Source organism: Musca autumnalis, unplaced genomic scaffold, assembly GCF_047663935.1.
Source record: "Musca autumnalis isolate F117 unplaced genomic scaffold, ASM4766393v1 scaffold_1, whole genome shotgun sequence".
NCBI lineage: Eukaryota > Metazoa > Arthropoda > Insecta > Diptera > Muscidae > Musca > Musca autumnalis.
Genome location: NW_027411644.1, coordinates 3,653,374 through 3,670,240, shown reverse-complemented (window position 1 = coordinate 3,670,240; position 16,867 = coordinate 3,653,374). Strand labels below are relative to the sequence as shown.

Genomic DNA, 16,867 nt, shown 5'->3' with positions numbered 1-16,867 from the left:
TAGGATTCGGATACCTCCCACACAAATTTCGGATATGTTCACTTTAAGACCTCCTCTCGAATCACTTTGATTTTTGTTGAAGCAACTTGCATTCGCTGCCTCAATTACGGCAGTAAAAGTTTTTCAGGGGGAAGTCCATACTTCTTGAGAAAACGGCCCGAACGTTTTAAAAAACCCCTACGGAACCATATGTAGTGGCTGGAGGGCTCGAACCGAATATAGCTGTATTATGTTTTTCGCAGGCTAGTGTGATAAAAAATCTTTTATCTTTTATCCTATATATACTTTTGTCGGTGCATACGGCCAAAATTTTTGAAAACCCCCCTAAATACATAAGTTTTTTTTTTTTTGGAAAAAAAGTATTTCTCTCCACACAGGCTGAGGGTATATCTCTGTCGGCAAAGCCGACTGATACTTTTTTACTTGTTAATTTCATTACGAAGACCATCCGAAATTATATTTCCCACCGGAATTACATTGTCTGCAATACACTAGGGGTATAATTTTTGTAAATGTCCAAAAGGCCATTGCATATCAATGTGGGTCACACACACATAAAGAAAAGTGATGTCACTTGCACTCGTGAAAATATTTTAGTACCGCAAGCATTCAGAAACAATTAGCAACCATTAAGACGGTCATATCATATAAATTATATTGTTTTGGTCCATTCAGGTGCATGACAAATGTCAGTTGCTCCATTTAAAAAAAAGTCGATTCTATCTTCATAGGAAAATTTAAAATGATGGTCCTTTATGCTAGCCTTTTCCACATACTATCAAAAGGCAAGCTTTAATGTGATATCTGAAAGTTTTCCAGGAAAATACTTTCTGCCTTGCATAGAAAATTTTTCACAAACGAAAGAGCCCGGTATGTAACAAAACAAAAGACTTAAGACACAAACGTTTTGATATGTAACCTTACATATGCACATACAAATTTATTAGTTTGTTTTCGTGTCTCTCTCACTCGGTCTCTCTCTCTCTCTCTCTCTCAAAAAACCGTGACATATTCAATTCATTTAAGAATAAAGTAAATAAAAACAATTACTTTATTAATTAGAACTAGCGAGCAAAAAGCAGCATAAAGCTACAATCAACTTTTATGAGTGTGTTGGTGTTGCTTTTGGATACAGTGGAGCTTTAGCTCTGCTCTAGCAACGACACATAGGAAAACAATTTCCGCATTCGCTGGTAAATGTAATAGACAAATGGCATAAAATTGTCTTTTTGTGTTTTTTTTCTTCTCAATTTTATTTGTTTATTCTTTAAGCCAATACGGCAGATGCTGATTCCGCTGCTGCTGCTGCTGTTGCCACTACTGTTGTTAAAACAAAGCTGTCGATATTTGTCGTTTTCTAAGACCAGTACCGCCGTCAAGGCATACCCAGCGAAACTGCAGCCGACAAGACTGCATATTACGGTCCTCGGTTTGGGTTGATGTTTGTTACTGTTGCTGCTGCAACTGCAACTGTTGCTCATTGCTGCAGATGATAACTGTAACAAAACACGTATACTAATTAGTCGACATTTAAAGCATGTTCCCCACCAACCAACCAGCCAGCCAGTTATCAAACATTTTGAAGGAGAAAGAAAGAAAGCAACACCAACAAAAACAACGACAAAAAGAAAATCGCCACAGTATTGCAACAACACAAATAACGAATGAACAACAACTGCCGAACGATTCCATGTTCAGACAATAAGTAATTTTCGCCTATGGAATCTCTGTCGTTTTCAGCATGAAAAAAAAGAAAAACAACAATAACAAGAAAAGTCTTCAAAAGCATTGAGCCAGCAGCAGGGACATTCACATGCTTCACTAACTACACAGTTTCCCATGGAAAACACTGAAAATTCTTAACTCCATCGAAGACTGTCCCGATTCTCTAAACAAAAAATCCATCCCAATATTATACAAAATGTCTTCTTAAGAACAAAGCCATAGCAAAGTCACCTTTCAGAATGCATACATTGTACGTTTGACTCCAGAGCTGAGAATATCAAATACGAAGAAGTCGAGGACTAATAGAAACTCCTTCGTCTTAGCCTGATAACAGTGAGCAATCAAAATAAATGTATATAGGATTTTCTCATATAATAGTAATGCGGCCATTTAGTATGCCAAACTCTTTACGTTGCATTTTAGGACAATTAGGTTTTGGAGCCAGAATTTAGGACTACAAAAACAAAAAATGTTTTGTCATGGAATATTTGTTAGACAAACTGAAGTAAAAGTGAAAGGATTCTGATAATATTCAAAACAAAAATTCTGAATTTTTTATAATTTGTTTAAAGGTTACCTTTAATTCTTTAGCCTTTAAACAGAACCACATTTGTCTTAAGGCATGTTTGAAATGCATTTCAAAGGTAATTGTCAGGAGGTACGTTCAAGTGTCATTACAAGTGGCCAGAACTTAAAATGAACAATGTCCATCTCCTATGGAATGCATTATAGCGGCCAATATACCAAAAAGGAAATGGTGAACCACATACATATATACATATGTATGTGTGTATGTGTAGAATTTCTTCAGCAGATATAAATATTTTATATATTAGGCGGCTGGGAGGGTTGGAAACTAGGTAGGTTTTCAAGCCACATTCTTTTTGCCATTTTATTTTCATAAGCGAGCGTTTGTGTGCCGTTCGTTCAGCCAATGCGATAATAGCTTTCAAGTTGTCGAGGCTAAAATGATGATGATGGTGGTTGCTGGTGACTGCGATTTGGTTACTCGGGGCCCAGCTCTCATCTCATCGGTGTGTGTGCTGGTTGGGGCAAACACATGTGCCGTTTAATTAATTTTTCCTTTGCCAATGTTTGCGCAAAGTTCGCTGGCCACCATCAATCGGGGGCAAAGAGTGTGTGTGCTGATATTCGAGCCTTTCAAGTGGTGGAAGAGCTGTTAGAATTGCAGCATTGCAATGCGGCAATGTTTGACTTGAACTGAAAGCACTTTTATTGTTATCTTTGGATCCATACATGGCTCCAAAGTATGCAGAGTTTTTGCTTTCTGACATTTGCGCGATGCCACAAAGACATGAAAGAGTATTTTTGTTTTTGTTCTTTTCAGATTTTCTGTTGCTTTTGTTTTTGATGTTGACGAAGCCGATCAAAGATTGAAGATTATTTGTGTTACCATTTTGTTAAATTGAACTATTCAGTCACCCAGTCCAATGCATGTATGTTGGTGTGTGAGTGTCAGATGACTTAATTTCATTTGTTCCAGTGGAATAAAAAAGGGCACCACACCAACGCCTGCTTTATGAGTCGGTGGTGCACGCCGGAAAATCATTGTATTACGGCTTCATTAACTGAGGTAGCAGATGGGTGTTAATTGAAATATTTCAATACTGACACCCGACGTTTAGACGCCAATCAGTATATGTTTCTGTGTACATAGGTTTACAATTAAAACCGAAAGCATAAAGTCTGGCACTCCTAACTTATGCGGCACAAGCTTTCTAGGTATAATATTATTTAATTTATTTTGTAACTTTTATTCTCTATACCAAAACCTGAAATGCTGTATAACCAAAATATTCCAGGCGTTTGACATACTATGTCTAACATCCACTCCAAGGACATTTCAAACAAACATTATGATGAGAAGGAAGCATAAGAAAACAAGAGAGCACAGAGAGTATTCAATTTTCTAAAATGAACTTACTGACTAACTAACTAACGGCCCATAGGCTTAAATTTCATACAATGAAGTAAATAAATAATATTTCAAAATTTGTTTCAATCATGTCAAGCTAGTGTCTGTCTTCTAGAATCATTTTCTATACGTACACTTATACTCATACAATCGATTTTTTCCCTGTATGAATTGTATCGTCTTCCAGTTGGCAAAATTTATACCGGATTAGAACCATAAGAGCTGTCACTGGATTCTTGTTCTATGAAAATTTTGAATGAAAAATATTTCCTTTATATATTTTTTCATTTGACAGTTTTTTCCTTTATAAAAGTTTTTATTTCACATTTTCATAGTCCATATTTACATTAGGCAATTTTCCTTGCGGCAACTGTCAGTTTCTTGGAGAGAGAGGTGAGGTATATGGTAACCCTTTGCCTCTCAACACCCTCTCTCACCGACAAACTTACAATTGCCGCAAAGAAAATTGCCTAATCTAAATATGGATATAGAAACAGAATTGAGCCCCTGTAGTGCGATTCTCTAACTCATGCTTTGAGTTACCGACAATTGTCGGTAAAATTAAAATGCTTAAAATTTCAGTAATTACCGATGTTTTTCGGTAAGATAGCGACGAATAAAAAGCAGTCGTAAAGTCCATATTTACATTAGGCAATTTTCCTTGCGGCAATTGTCAATTTGTAGGAGAGAGAGGTGAGGCATATGGGAACCCTTTCCCTCTCAACACCCTCTCTTACACACAAACTGACAATTGCCGCAAGAAAAATCGCCTAATGTAAATATGGACAAAGTTCTACCGATAGCGAGAGTATTGTCAACTTTAATTTGAATTTTTCATTCATAATTTTGCGTTTAAATTTTACCGATAATTGTCGGTAACTCAACAAATGAGTTAAGTATAGTACACATTGACAAGCAAAACTGACAGTCATCGAGGTCCATTTCGTGAATATCAAAGCCTAACTGAAAAATGTCTTTTGTAATCTCTAAATAATACCGTAAATATTGTATTTCAAACGTTTTTACCCAAATAAAAGTTTTTATTTGCCGGAAAATCGTCCTAAAAGTACGTTGACTGTCAGTTTTGAATGATAGTGTGTACTCCCCTTTAGAGAATCGCACTGCTGGTCTTTGACAAATTCTGACATACGAATATATGCACATATAATCTGTCGACTTCGACTCCAAATCGAAATATCATCTATCCCAAATTCGAATTCGGATCTGGAAATTCCTAGAAAATATTTAACCTTTCTGAACACGACAAACATTGATGATCTTTATTGAAAATTATCTTTTGTTATTGGTTGGATTTTATCTTGACGATTAATAAGTTAAACGGTGAATTTCTCTGTTAAAATGCAACCAATGCAACATGGAATAATGGCCCTCGGTATTATTATTTATTGCTTAATTTTCTAAAGTGGCGGCTCTGGGTGTTAATTTAAATGTTTCAACACTGGTTTCCATTGCAGCAAATTCAATACTTCAACTTAATGTCATGCTATAAACTTAAATGTCCTGCCAGCTCACCTGGTCCAAATCTGCATATTTGCTGCTACAATTTTCCAACACATTCATACACACATACATACAGACTGAAGTTTACTTGTCGTTGGAAAAATAAAGGTTTTGAGATTCTTGCAAAAATATGCCATCCCATCATCATCTTTGTCGTCGTCTTCCTCACCGACAGCAGCTGTCCCAAAAACAACTACATCACTAACATCGTTAGCCATTGCCAACATCTTGCACTTATTGTATTCCTCGTCCATCCGTCCGTCCGTCTTATTTGTGATACCATTTTGGTTTAATGGATGGGATGATAAGTACGGGAGCACACTGCTGCATTTCGCGTTGACAGTGCACTGTAGTTTGAACTTGATACACGACTGCGTGACACGCATATTAAGAGCTGCCAATGCGGCTTCTTCAAGCCAAAGCAGCCGAGCAGATAGATGTGTGAAGTGGTTGAGAATGGACAGACAGACGACAGTAACAATGAAGCGATTGCTTAACGCTGCACTTGTACAAAAACTAATGGACGTACTTAAAAGCCTATGTGCTGTCTTGGACGTTCGTTCGGTCGTCTGCCTTTACGCGTATCGGCCTGGTCGGTCGTACGTACGATTGGATGGATGGTCTGCCACTATTAGAGGGTTCGATGGCTGTTATTGCTGCCGCAATTTCTTGAGGATTTTGTAATAGATTTTACGTGCCTTAGATTTTAATTGGTACTTTATCCGTACGCCGTCAATGCCATTGAGGTCGCCGCAGCACCAATAATATGTTTGTATTTTGCAAAACTCCACTCACCCGCACCCAGAGTTGTACACAAATGTCCCGAGTTGAGACCATCAATCCAGCCATCAATCCACACAGACAGACATCCATCCATCGATCATAATGAAAATGAAAAGCATCAATATATGGACACAAAAACTCTCACTTTCGAAAGAAACCCGCCCATTGGAATACCAAACACAGAGGTGGCAAAGATGTTCATTTGCAAAAAGCGGCTCTGGGCATTGTTGTTGACACAAACACAATATCCATAGGCAACAGTCAGTCACTCAGTCGCAGCATCAAGTGTTGCTGGGATAGTAAAACGGTGTTGGTGGTTGGGAAGATTTTTATCACGCATTTTTCCCTCATGGCTATTTTGGCAAGCGTAGGCCACTTATGAAACATCTCCCGCCCCCACCCTCGCTCTGATATGTATGCAATAATAACAATTTGCTGAGTATCAATAAATTACCTTGTCACTTTGTCCGACAATTGTGATTTCTTTTGTTTATTTATTTTGTTTTCTTTCTTTTTTTGTTTTCAACACAAAATCCGCACACTAAAGGAATTTAGTCAGGTTAATTGGGTTTCTTTTATTATTTTCTTAATTTCGACCAACTTTTATGTCTATTTTTAAATTGATATTTCACTGATCTGTTATTGATAGGCCCTCGGTGTCAATTTGCAATTCATTTTTTGTTGTTGTGGCGGCTTTTATTCGACAGACACACAAGTGGAAGCACTAATCGAATCGAGTACTTGGTCTTATTACCGGAGGGGGGATGGGATTTGTTTTCTTCCGTTACTTGTTCAAACTAACCGCATTCAGTCATTCACTCACTTATTTAGTTATTTCTTGAAGATAAGCAAATATTTTGGTTTTGTTTGGTTGGGAATGAGCAAACGACCGTGTCTTTTGTTAACGAATCACTTATCCAGCCGCGCCGACGAACTGCTCTAATGGAGGCTTATGACGGAACTGTGCAGTAATTGTGTTTAACTCCAGCACAAAACCTCTAAAAACGAACCCATCAGCAGGCCGACAAAACAGCCATAACATACCGTACGTCATGGTTGTGTGGAGCGCATTAGCCAAACATACGTACCGAGCGAGAGCAGTTGGATGATATGTGTGTGCACATAATCGAACCAAAGAGAGCTTTGTGTATGAAGATGCTGCGCACGCGCTCATTTAGCCACCGGCAAAGCAAACCAAACCAGAGCAGAGCATAGTTACTTGAGTACAGGTGTTGCAGTGTTGCTGAACTTAATTAACTTTAGTTTGTATCAAATCACCTCTTTCGATCAATGAGGGAATTAGCCGTCAGCTGATGCCAAAAAAAAAAAGAGATGTGCATGGTCTGGTCTAAGAGAAGACGATATTTCTCTTTGGCAGATTGCCCTCGGTGTGCGCGACTAGTTATTCTGCCGCCAAACATCATGCTAATCAATGAGTAATGGCATTTCAATCGAATATTACAGCCTCAATAGCAACGCAATGGGTGTTTGTTGTTATGTTTCGATTGTGGATCAGTTGCTTCATTTGGTCTGATTCATCTTTCCCTTTCAGCTGATGCTGGCTAAGTAGGCGTTTAGTGTAGAGCTATTGCTATTATTCATGAGAAATTCCAAAAAAAAAAAACTCTGTAAACTAAACCGGGCTGCGATTTTTTTTTCGTTTATGTTAATATTCAAATGATGAGAGTTTATAAGAAGATAAAAATATCCTTTAGTTCTTTCTGACCACAGTAATCCCTAAAACAACTTGCTGCGGGACAGCATATCAGCATGGAATAGATGTTTGCTAACATTGATGTTGTGGATTAAAAATTAAAATGTTTGTACTATTAGTTCCACATTATGTCACACTCATTCCATCGCAACTTCTAATGTATTCATAGAAATTACATAATCAACTGTTAAGTGTAGCTTTTGTTGTTGTTTGTTGTGTTTTACCAAAACAAGCAGCAAGCAGTGACGAACCTGTATTGCTTTTTGCATGCAAACTTTCATGTGTCAATATAGTACACATATGTATATGTATGTACATATATTTGAGTTTCCCCGATATGAACATACAAACAAACACAAAACATATTTCCATCCTCCAGACATAGATTTTCAGTACGCTGAGCTGTGCCACCATGAAGGCCATGTTAGCTCCCGTCACACACACACACATATGGTTAAAGCCACATGCTCCGATGTGGCTTTGGTTTCCTTGTCAATGTTCTAAGGTAAATACAGCAACAAGAACAGCAGCTAAAGAAATTACTACTTGTACTACCACTACTTACCTTAGCTTACCTTACCTACCTTGGTCTGTGTATATGTATGTATGTACTTACTTAGTTACCAAGTTATTAAATCACTTTTGGCGTTATTGCCTGGAAAGAACATTAGTTATGTGTGTATTTATACCGGCTGGAGTATATTCTACCGATTGTCTCTCTCCCCACCCCATTAGTTTGTGGATCACAACATTGCCACAAAGGTTTTCTACAAATATTCCCATAGTGTGACAGACTAAAGACACCTTTATGTTGCCTACCTACCTACTAAGTTGCTCCTAGTTGATAGCTACTTGACTAAAGCTTCGCTTCGCTGCTTTAGGTTCACCGTTCTTTTCGTGTTCGTGTGCCGCCACACACAGCTGTTGGCGGTTGATGGGTGCTGCTGTTGTTAATGGTAATGGTGTAGTGTGGCTTACTGGATGGATGGCTGGCTGTTGTGTACTTTTGTTAGAGGAGATTAACTAAACTAATTTAATTTGTTCTTTATTACATTGCCATTTACAGTTGTTGTCATTCTCTTTAAAAGCAAAAAAAAAAAAAAAAGACAAAAAACACGAATACTTCTAACAAACATATGTACGTATGTATGTACAACTGAGGCAAATATGTGCTGTAGATATAGTAACAGGCAAAATAGCTCATATTATTATCAAATAAAACTCCAGATGTCAAATTATGGACTGAAAACACTCCTTGTAGGCAATTTTAAGAACCCAGAGGGAAATATTCATCGTATGAAAGAGAAGCCTTTAACAAACTTAGCATCGAGAATTTGTTTGCGAGAAAACTTAAAATTTTGTTTGAAAGTGATATAACTTTTTTCTCTAAAACGTACAGTTTTCCTGGATTTTAAAAATGTCGAAAATTTTGAAGGGCCAAATGAAAAGTATAGGTGAAATCGGTTACTTCCCTCAAGAGTTATCGTGCACACAAATTTTCATAACATTTTCGAACTTTTGTGAGTGAGGTACCGGAAGTAGTGGACCGATATAGCCCATCTTCGAACTTAAACTAAGTTTGGACAAAATATTACGAAAGCCAAATTTTGGATCGAATCGGTTGATCCGTTGGAGAGTTATCGTGCGTTTCAGCCAGCCGGACAGACAGACGGACCGACTCCAAATTGTCTGAAACACATTTGGTCCAAACATACTTGGGGTCTAACACCATTATTTCGATGAGGCACATTTTGCTCGTATGAAAGTGTATATACCCTCGTTAGCATAAATGCTGAGGGTATAAAGAATAGTGGGTAGGAACAACAAAGTCTGTTCGTTATATCCAGCGTTCATTATAGACGTGTTTGTCTGTAAAATTCTTATTAAAGCTTACATTTAAATATTATATTATATTCCAATAGGCATCAGAAGTTCAATTGTTTGGTTCGTAATTTATTTAAAAAAAAAAAAAAAGTATCAATGTGACATCGATGTTTTCCACCACTACAGCAATTTCGGCCCGAAAATGAGAATACCCCTTGAAAAACATAAAATCGGACGGTGCCATTGTATGGGGCTATAACAAAACCTGGACATATATGGATTATTTTTTGTAGGGATTTTGTCTACAAAAGACTAATGAGACTTCCATCATATGAGTGCACCTCGATTCATATTAGCTCTAAGATATGGGACCAACTGTTTATCGCCGAGTCCGAACGGCGTGTCTTAAGACACCACTTGTAGAGAACTTTAACATGGCTGAAATACTTAGGAAATGTCGCCAACATTACACTGAGGGGTAATTTCCCACCGCTAAGAATCTTAAAATCTAACAAAACTAAACACTTTAGTGGGGGTCCGCATAAAAAAACCCACATCGATTTTATAAAACCACCCTAATCCTGGCTTGGGTGAAACCTAATCACAATAAACTTTATCAACAATATATTCCACGCCAAGGTGATCTGGAATGTCATCTAGTGCAAGTGATCTGGAATGTCATCTAGTAAATCATCCATTCATTTTATACTATTCATTTGTTTTTTGATTTTTCTCATCTATGAACATTGTAGTTTCAGAATCCGCAAAAACTTCCCTTGTGTAAACTCCTTTCATTTAAAGTTGGTTCTAGGGAACCATGAGGAATATGTTCAAATGAGCTCATGAAAATACGATTGTAAATTATTGGAAAGGCCAATCTTGTAGAGAATTTTCACTGCTACAACACTTTCTTTAGTTCCATTTTGATAGGGCTTGCGGTTTCCAACCAAAATCGTGAAAACCTAAAAAACCCCTAAAAATTTGAACTTTGACCGCGATTTATTTAAAAAGCGCTCCGGCGATTTTTTTATTTTTTTATTTTTCTCACCTATAAACTTTATAGTTTCGGAATCCGCAAAAACTTCCCAGGCGTAAGCTCATTTCATTTAAAGTTGGTTCAAGATCACAGTGTCCTAAGAATGAGCCAAGGCGCTACCAAGTACCCATATTTTTGTACTTTACTGTATATGTTAGACAAAAAATATAATACATACATACATACGTATCAGCACAGCAGGTTTGTGTGAAATATTTAAAGACGTTTTATTTCATGCTTGTTTGACAAGCCAAATCCTAATTCTTGTGATTTTACAAAAAACAACAAAAAAAAACATCACGCGTATGTTCTCTTATGTAATTATTACTAGTATTTATGAATAATGTACGGTTGTGTGTGGGGGCAAAGTTAGCGAATATCCATTACTTCGGCAGTACACATCGTCGTCGTCGTCGTATTAATGTTATGACTACAATTATGATTTTATCATCTGGAATGGTAGGTGTTTCACGTTGATGGATGGTTTGGGTGAGTGACCTGATGTCCGTCACAAATTGTTGTTGTTGCTGTTATTTTGTCTCAACATTTTGGAAAACTGATTTCTTTTTATTCTTGAATCCAATCCATTTTGTTAATCCTTTGCAATTTAACAGTTACCTTTGGAATTCGAGAGTGGAAAGGGAAAATTCCTTCACAGCCAAAATGAGGCCATCTCAAAAAGTGGTCATCGTCCACTTCGTATGTGTGGATGTGTGTTGGTTTATTTGTTGGCTGTGTGCGTGTGTTGGACAAGTAATTACAGCGATTTCAGGCATGCAATCACTGCAGATAACAATTAAGTTGAAATGTTGAAATGAAACGAAAATAAGAAGCGAAAAAAACGAAGATTTATGGCCATTTATGTTCGATACTCCTGTGGCCGACGCTGGAGTAGGTCAATGACTGGAAAAAAGAGAAAACTGCCATAACTTTATGTGTTCCTAAAAGTTTAATTTCATTCCAATTTAGAATATGAACGGCCGAGATAAACAGTTACAGAAATGGTTTATTAATCTGCCGGCCGCTGTAAAGATATTTTCCAGAAAATGTTGATAAGTGAAAATTTACCTTTTATTGGGGCACCACAAACAACACAAGAGAAGGAACGACAAGACGAATTACCGGCTAATAGTGTAAAGTACCACTTGAACTCGCGCAGTCAAGAGTCAGTCGAACAACAGCAACAACAACATCGCAATTCGTCACTCACACATTGTGTAGCTTAGCGCAACCTGCAACCTCATTGCAGTGGACGGGACCGGCCTTAAAAAGAGATTTTAGTTTTTGCATGGCGATGACAAATGCCACCACCTAAGGCTTTTCAATGCAATCAATTTAATTACATTTAAAAGTTTGCTGTCGTCTGTCTTCTCTCCTCCAGCCACTCTTGTCCCAAAGGAGGAGGTATTGAACCTGTTTTGCCTTGCACTTCGTCTTGGGTTTTTTGTTTAGTTTGTTGCTGCTCTTGGAGAATTCGAGTTAAGTAATGTTCAGGTCTGGCTGTCTGTCGGACGATCTGTTGGTCCGTTCGTCCACATACGTGGTGGCTGCTAGGTACAGACATATCGAAGGATGGACGATTGTTTTGTTGGATAGCTGGTTGGATGAATGTATGAGTTAGTTTCTGTGCTTGTGTGTGGCAATGGACAAGTGGAGCTGCATGAGCTCTAGTTTGGGCTCTGTTGCATTAACTTTAGATAAATTGCATAAAATTAATCGCCTTAATACGAGTATCACCACTTGATAATGCGAATAATAAAAAACTTTCTTTTTTCCGTTTAGGCCAGTGTTCGGCGATGCCTAAATATGCCCCCCCTGTTACATATTTTTCATACGTCGGTTTGTTGTTGTTGTTGTTATTGTTGTTGATGTGGGGTGGCATATTCTATGGCGGTGGTCGAAGAATCTTGGCCTTAACATACCAAACCATCAATGAGTCTGCTCTGTGTCCAAAGTAAGACTTGTTCAGTACTGTGTATTTTGTCTATCTAAGGCATGACATTAATGTACGTTGATGCAGTCGTTGTCGTCGTCGATGCCAATGATGTTGTTTGGCTCAGGCCGATCATTTGTGGCAAAGCAACAAAATACCAGCTGGAAAACCTCTGTGTGAAATTGCAATACGCAATGCGTCTCGTTTAGACCATATTAACTAGAGCGGATATGCCACAATCCACTAGCTGGAACCGTGTACAAATCCAAGCAAACATCAACGAATGGTGGACTTAACCAGCTGTGACCATGTCCCTGCTTCATCCGAAAGTATGCCCACCACCACCGACTTCTTTTTTATCGAACAAATCATTAACGAATTGTTTCAATATGTCAACAGACTGGCCTGACTATATGGGCGTGTTAGTATGTCTAAATGTGTTTCATCAAATCTGATCCATGGAAACTCGCTGGAAAGATTACGAGGGGAAAATGATAAATGATTGATACTAATGATTTAAATAGTTCTAACTTCAATTTGAAATTAACCGATATTTGGTACTTTGCTGCATAATCTTCATTTTAAACTCTCGCGCCACTGTGCGCCCTGTGTAGTTGTTTATCTTGCAACCGTTCCAACTATGTAATTGATGAAACTTTAAAGGCGTGTTACTCGTTCATCGGTTAACATATCACTATCGATATGTTTCCGCCTTTCCTTGTTATGGCAGGTTTCGTAGGTAGCTCAAACTAATTGTGATTGATGACACAGGTTCCATGTGCCGTTTTCACTGAATAATAATAAAGGTACATGTTGTTGCAAACAAAAAATATATACACCCGTACAAATATGAAAATATTTTTTTCGGAGGGTTGGAGTTTTTTGTTTGGGATGACGACTTCTATTTTGTTTTTCAAAATAGTCAGGCTTAATCCCATAGTCGTTGTTTTAATATTTTATTAAATTAAATTAAATTATAAATTAAAGTTGTTTTAATAAAATATTAAAACAACGACTATGGGATTAAGCCTGACTATTTTGAAAAACAATATTTTTTTCGATTAAAGCAATCATTGCAAAGAGATCATCAGGAATAAAATGGTGGTAAAGTTGAAAAATTTAATGATTCTCTAATTTTTGTCATTATATTTCGAAATATGTTTTGGCTGCAATTTTCCTGTCTCTATGTATAATTATCTATATATATAAAAATGGTGTAAAAAATGTATAGTAATTCATAAAATGAGAACGGCTAGGCCGATTTCTGGAAAATTTTTTGTCAGTTATTCGTATTTTCGAGGAGAAGGTCTTTACGGAAGAAAATTTTGGAAAATCTCTCTGGAAAAGTCGGAAGATTGGAAAAATCGAAAATTGAGTTTTTGTATGAAATTTTATTCCTTAATAGCGAGACGAAGTTCGCCGGGTCCGCTAGTTTATTATATAAATATTTTATTTTAAAAAGTCCTCATTGAAGGAAAATATCGTAAGTCTAAAAACATCCAATTATTTCCCAAACGAGATTGAATTTAATCAAACAAATTACAGGTATTGATGCGGAATAAATAAACGAAGGATACCACAATAACATATTTAAAGCAGAATGCACCGTAATGATACTTTTTCTTCCTGAAAAATTGTTAAAAAAATGGACATATGCCCTTTTCCTGCGAGCAGACGATACATATTCTTGATCAGCATAAGATTTTAAATCGATATAACGATGTCCGTCTGTCTTTCGAAATCAAGATGCAGCTCGCAATATTGAAGATGGAGGTTTATAATTTGGCACAGAAGTTTTTATTACTCCTAGGATATTGGCTTCTGAATAAATGTACCACCCGTTTTGGTGTTTTTAAAATTCTACACGCAGAGAAAAAATATGATTCATGCCACTATATTTTGGAAGAATAATATATATTATAGATATATGGTAACCTCTATCATATTCTAATAATACAATTTTTAGGTACACGCAGAAAAATATATGATAGAAATATGTTTGAATCAAAACAAATATCTGATTGAGACTGAATGCAAAACATAATTTGTTTGTGTCCAAACAAATATATGTTTGCAACATTTTGTATCATATCTCAATTTTATATGTTTGGGTACCAACATGCTGGTTTATAATAGAGCTGTGTGCCTGGTGTAATAGTAGACACAGACCTTTTGTGATGTGTATGCGTAAAACACGTGTGCTTCATGCTTTGTTGTTATTAACCAACGTAGCAAGCGAAGAGGAAAAGAACAAAAAATGGTATCAATTCCCTGTAGGGACTGACGCTGATTTAATGTTAACTTAAAACTAGCTTTTTTTGTAAACATAAGTGAATTTTTATCGATTATTTTCCCTTATGCCAACTGACTACTTTTACAAGGCGATGAGCGCCTAAGTAGTCAGTATTGTCCATCGCTAGATTACTTTTCGACTGATTATAAACTAACTTTTTTGCCTATTTGTAGTCAGTTTAAATAATAATGTGAAAATACACAATTTTTGTTTTTGTGTGTTTTTATACCCTACACCACTAAGTGGGGAGGGTATTATAAGTTGGTTTTGGCCAAAAAGTTTGTAACGCATCGAAATAATGGTCGCAGACCCATACTTATATATACCAAAATGAATGTCTCGACGAGCTGAGTCGATCTGGCTATGTGTGTCCGTCCGTCAGTCCGTCCGTCCGTCTGTCCGTCTGTCCATCTAAACCTTGTAATCACGCTACAGGTCGCAATTTTGATTGGATCGTCACGAAATTTTGCATGTTGATGGGGGTCCCGGAGGGGAAGAAGCCTATTGATTTTGGTGATGGTCGGATAATATTTAGGGGTCGGAAAGGGCAAAAAACTTAGGTGGATAAAATGACAACGTTTTTTTCCAAAGCGAATATCTCAGCTTCTATATGGGGTATACCAAAAGCAAACCCCGAAAATGAAAGTAGAAAATATCACCTTTCTAATGATGTAAAGCAGGTGCTCGTAGGTGATCAAACAACGAAGATATTACAATAGTAGCAAATAAAACCCCAATTTTCATTTTTGCGATTTTAATTATATTGACGAATATCACAGCTTTGGTTGGGGACTTTCCGTAGGTGTAGGTAACCAAATAACGCAGTTATCGCAATAGTCGGTAATACATCCCATTTTTCAATTTTTTTGGAAATCACGCTACAGGTCGCAATTTTGATCGAATCGTCACGAAAGTTTGAGGGTTAATGGAGGTCTCATAGATGAAGAAGCCTATTGATTTTGGTGATGGTCGGATAATTATTAGGGGTCGGACTGGGCAAACACTTATTTGGAGAAAAGTCAACATTTTATTTTAAAGCCAATATCTCTGTTTCTTTAAGAGGTACATCAAAAGCAAGACCTGGCAAGGAAAGTAGAAAATATCACCTTTACAACGATGTAAAGTAGGTTGTCGCAGGTGGTCAAATAGCAGAGATATGGCAATAGTCGATAATGCATCCCATTTTCCGATTTTTTTGTAATCACGCTACAGGTCGCAATTTTGATCGGATCGTCACGAAATTTTGGGGGTTAACTGGGGTCCCAAAGCGAAAGAAGCCTATTGATTTTGATGATGGTCGGATAATATTCAGGGGTCTGAATGGGCAAACACTTATTTGGGGAAAGGTCAACGTTTTATTTCAAAGCCAATATCTCTGTTTCTTTAAGAGGTATATCTAAAGCAAAACCTGGCAAGGAAAGTAGAAAATATCACCTTTACAACAGGTTGTCGTAGGTGGTCAAATAGCAGAGATATGGCAATAGTAGATAATGCATCCCATTTTCCGATTTTTTTTAATCACGCTACAGGTCGCAAGTTTGATCGGATCGTCACGAATTTTTTGAGAGTTGATGCGGGTCGCGCACAGGAAGAAGCCTATTTAGTTTGGTGATGGTCGGATAATATTCAGGAGTCGGACTAAGCGAAAAGCTTATGTGGAGAAAAGTCAACGTTTTTTTATGCGAATATCTCCGCTTCTGGTTGGAGTATTCCAAAAGGAATACCCGTCAATGGAAGAAGAAAAGATCTCGTTTATATTGATGCAAAGTATGTTGGCGTATGTGAGCAAACCGAGATATTGCAAAATTCAGTAATATACAAAATATTTCCATTTTTTGTAATCACGTTACAAGTTGGAATTTTGATCGGATAGTGACGAAATTTTTGGCGGTAGATGGGGGCCCCACAGAGGAAGAAGCCTATTGATTTTGGTGATAGTCGGATAATATGTAGGGGTCGGAATGGGGAAAAACTCATTTGGAGACAAATTCAAAGTTTTATCCTTTGTGAATATATCGGCTTCTAGTAGGGGTATTCCAACGGCAAAGCCTGTCAATGGAAGAAGAAAATATTACTTTTACATTGGTGTAAAGCAGGTTGGC

General features: G+C 37.3%; 1 protein-coding gene across 3 annotated transcripts in view; it reads right to left on the bottom strand.

The window, feature by feature from the left end:
• Positions 1-16,867, bottom strand: part of Sb (serine proteinase stubble) — a 76,763-nt gene that overhangs the window by 44,081 nt on the left and 15,815 nt on the right. Inside the window, exon 1 of one of the 3 annotated variants that reach the window (XM_073959886.1) lies at positions 6,789-6,932. The exons of 1 other annotated variant lie outside the window; for it this stretch is intronic. The gene's annotated coding sequence lies outside the window, so the exon portion shown is untranslated. Of the gene's footprint in view, positions 1-6,419; positions 6,933-16,867 lie in introns of those variants that run through there. One more of the 3 variants, XM_073959875.1, reaches the window with a different exon arrangement.